The following is a 4,315-nucleotide window of genomic DNA, read 5'->3' on the forward strand; positions in this document are numbered from 1 at the left end:
GCAGACGCCTGCGCACACAGGCAGCACCAGCGATTCCGCGCAGCGAGCTTGCAGACTGTTCGAAGCTCTTGGAATCTCATTGTACATTGCAATGCAGGTGTAATTCAGCGCACTGACCAGTCTTAACTTCACAAGGACGAAAGGCAGGATTCAGAACCTCCATGTAAGCCTTAAGATCAGTGAATTTTAATTTACATTATAAAACAGTTTAAATCTTCTCCCGGGGCACACCACGGCGTGATAATTCGACCTATTTTGCAAATGAGTCTGATCATCATCGGATCTCAGGACACGGTTCTAAAGGGTAGGGTTTTTGATCTGCAGAAGGAACTTCAGAGAAATTGAAGCACGTTTATCCAAAACAAAAAAAACCCTCAAGGTGTAAGTATAGCAGCGATGGACCGAAGGACCCGTTTTCGGTGCCCGGGTTTTCTGCGATCGAACGGTCGGATCGGTCTGTAATGTTGAAGCCGGTCAGAGACTGATTGCAATCCAGAAGCAAACACGCAGGTGCTGAAAATCTGAAATAAAAAGACAGAAAATGCTGGAAGTACTCAGCAGGTCAGGCAGCGCAGGGCTGGACAGTTACATACCCCATGTCCGAGAGACTGCAGGACAAATGGTGGCAGTCAAAAGATAAGGGTCATTTAAGATTAAGAAGAGGTGAAATTTCTCCTCACGTAGTGTGGTGAACGTGTAGAGGTCTTCCCACAGCAGGCAGCTGAAGCCAAGTCATTAAATATATTCAAGAAGGAGTTAGATGTTGACACAAGATTCTGCAGATGCTGGAAAGCTGAAGCAACACACACACAAAATGCTGGAGGAACTCAGCAGGTCAGGCAGCATCTATGGAGGGAAATGGACAGTCGACTTTTCAGGTCTAGAACCTTCTAGATCATCTGGAAACTACAGATGAAGGGTCTCGACCAGAAACGTCGATTGTCCATTTCCTTCCACAGATGCTGCCTGACCTGCTGAGAAGTTAGATGTTGTTCTTAGAACTTGAGGGATCGAGGGATAGAGGGAGGCAGCTGGAACGGGGCACTGAATTGGATGACCAGCTGTAATCATATTGAATGGTGGAGCAGCCTGGTCGATTGTCTTTCATTACGATTGAAGGGTGAAGTTTTCCTCTCTCACTGCAGATGCCGTCTTCCCTGCTGAGTATCTCCAGCAGCACTTTCTGGTTGTATGTTTATAGCTGTGCACTGATATTCAAGGGACTGAGAGGGGCTTAGAGCCTGGAAGTCTGTTGATTTCAGTAACTTTATTCCAATGTTCCTGCATTTTATTAAAAATCTTATGATTCTCACAGTATGACCCCCTTTGGTGTGAAAGTTTTGAAACCAGTGTACCACTGTATCTTGTTTTTCACTGATTTTAGACATGCATTTTTCTTCCAAAGTGCTGTGATATTCTGGAATATGCCTCTGGGATATCGTGTACATCAACATTGAACTGTAAGACACTGCACTAGTTACATAGATACTGCAGCAAGAAAGGCAGGGATACTGGGTATCCTCTCACGAGTGATTCACCTTCTAACACCTGAAAAACTTTCCACCATCAACAAGGCACAGTTCAAGAATGGTGATGGACTACTCCCCACTTGCCAGCAGTACTCAATAAGTTCGACAACATCTGCCTACTTGACTGGCACTCCATCAACCACACTAAACACACACTCTCTCTACCACCATGTATCCCGTGGCTGCTGTAGGTACCATCTACAAAACACACTGCAGTTACTCACCCTGGCTTCCCAAACTCCTGACCTCTATCTCCAGGAATGACAAGGGCAGGTAGGTGCATGGGAACACCACCACTTGCAGCTCTTCCTCTGAGGCGCACACCACCCTGACTTGGAAATATTTTGCTGTTCCCTTGTCATTGCTGAGTATAAATCCTAAAACTTCCTACCCGACTCAACTGTGTGACTACCCTCACCATAATCATCGCAATGGCTCACGAAGTTGGCTCATTTAGAAGTTGGCCCCTTCTAGGTGATGCAGTTAGGGTGGGGAATAAATGCAGGCATTTGCCACACCATGGTAAAAAAATGCAGTGCATATTACACGTCCACTGCAAGCCCACAGACTCCCGTGAACACCTTAGCTAAAACCTCTCTCATCTGGCTTCTGTTCCATTTTCCGAGCTTCCCAATTTCTGTTCAGATTCAGATTCACATTAGTTCATTGTCATCTACAACAGGTTGCAGTGAAATTCCTTGCTTGCATGAAGCTCACAGAATAAACAGTATACACAGTAATAATAGAACATACATAGAACGTGGAACAGTACCGCACAGAACAGGCTCTTCGGCCCACAATGTTGTGCCGACATACCTGATCCCTCTACCTACAGGATGCCCATATCACTCTATTTTCCTCTCATTCATGTGTCCATCCAAGCCCCTCTTAAAAGCCCCCAATGAATTTGCCTCCACCACCCAATCAGGCAACGCATTCCAGGCATCCATCACTCAGTTAAAAAATGTACCCCTCACGTCTGTTCTGAACCTACCCCCCTCACCTTAAATGCATGCCCTCTGGTATTGGATCACTCAATAATGGGAAAAAGATATTGCTTGTCCACCCTATCTATGCTCCTCATAATTTTATGCACTTCCAACAGATCACCCCTCAGCCTCCAAAATACAACAATGAGCGCAAAGCAGCAGAATGGTGCAAAGGTTGTAGTGCAATCTGAAGTTGTGCAAAAATAAATGCTGAAGTGACAATAACGGAATTTATAACAGAGGTAGAATTAAGAGATCAAGATCATGGCAGCACTACCAGGGAGGGGGTTTGAAAGGTGATTGGTGCAGATGTCTGATAGCAGTGGGGCAGATCTGTTCTGATGATGCTACCTTTCACACCAGTGTGACCAACGTATCCTCTTTTTCCTCACCCCTCTATCATAGATGAACGGGCTCTCAAACACATCCATTCCATTTCCCACACTTCTGCTCTCAGCCTTCTGCCCATTCCCCGAACAAGGATGGGATTCCATTTGTCCTCACTTATCACCTCACCAGTGGATCATTCTTTGCAGGTCCCAATACCTCCAATGGAATGGTACCTCCAGACACAGCCACCATTTACAGCTTTCCGACGGGACCATTTCCTCTGGGAATCTCTTATTCACGCTTCCACCTCTACCTATCCCCACTTCCCTTCTCCTGGCAACTTCCACACCACCCGTGGGAGATACCATGCCTGCCTTGATACCTTGGCCCTTCCCACAGACCAGGGGTCTCCAAATGTGTTCTGCACCAACCAGTTACCACAACTTCTTCCAATTTAGAATGCTGCATTCATTGCTGATCTCGTGGTCTGCTCTACACTGGAGAGATCAAATGCAGATTTGGGGAATACTTCTGATAAGTTAACGCAGAGTTCCCCACCATCTGGTAGTTTAACTCTCCACCTTCCTCTCTTAAGGAGGAGCCTCCTACTCTGCCCCAACAAAGCTGGATGTAAACTGGAGCACCTCAACTTCAAACTAGGCACATCACAGACTTCCAGACTCAACATTGAGTTCGGCAGTTTAAATAATCAGCATTCCAGCATTTCAATGGTGCAGCTGGTAGAGCCACTGCCTCGCTGCTCCAGAGACCCAGGTTCAACCCTGACCTCTGGTGCTGTCTGTGTGGAGCTTGCACGTTCTCCCTGTGACTGCGTGGGTTTCCCCTGGCTGCTCCAGTTCCCCCCCCCCCACAGGTTAATTGGCAACTGTAAGTTGCCCCCAGTGTGTCAGTGAGGAGTAGAATCCAGGGGGAGTTGATGAGAATGTGGCAAGGATGAAAAAAAAATGGGATTAATGCAGGATTAGTGTAAATGGACTCGATGGGCTGAAGGGCCTCTTCCTGTGTTGTGTCTCTCTATGAATCTCTGACTCTAATTCCTGCATTCATTCCAAGTAGGTAACTTTGGATAATCATTCTGCTTTTTCACCTGCTCTGTGCTTTTGTTACTCTACACTATTGCTCCTTCTTTTCTTTGAATCCCTCCAGTTCTCTGCCCTTTTAAAGACCTTTACTTTTCCTTCCTCCACCCCTTCTCTTTTCTCTGCATCTTGAAATCTGTTTTTTCTCTAAGTTTTCCTGATTCTGATGAAGGATCTTTGACCTGAGACATTAACTCTGGTTCTCCATCACTGTTACATCCAACTTGCTGAGGATTTCCAGCATCTCCTGGTTTTATTGCCTGTGAAAATATTAATATTTCCAGTCAACTATTGGAGCTAATATAATTTTATTGACCTTTGCAATTCATGATGCACCCTTGGGGAACACTTGCAAGTATATACATAT

This window comes from Pristis pectinata, chromosome 29 (genome assembly GCF_009764475.1).
Source record: "Pristis pectinata isolate sPriPec2 chromosome 29, sPriPec2.1.pri, whole genome shotgun sequence".
In the NCBI taxonomy this organism is placed as follows: domain Eukaryota; kingdom Metazoa; phylum Chordata; class Chondrichthyes; order Rhinopristiformes; family Pristidae; genus Pristis; species Pristis pectinata.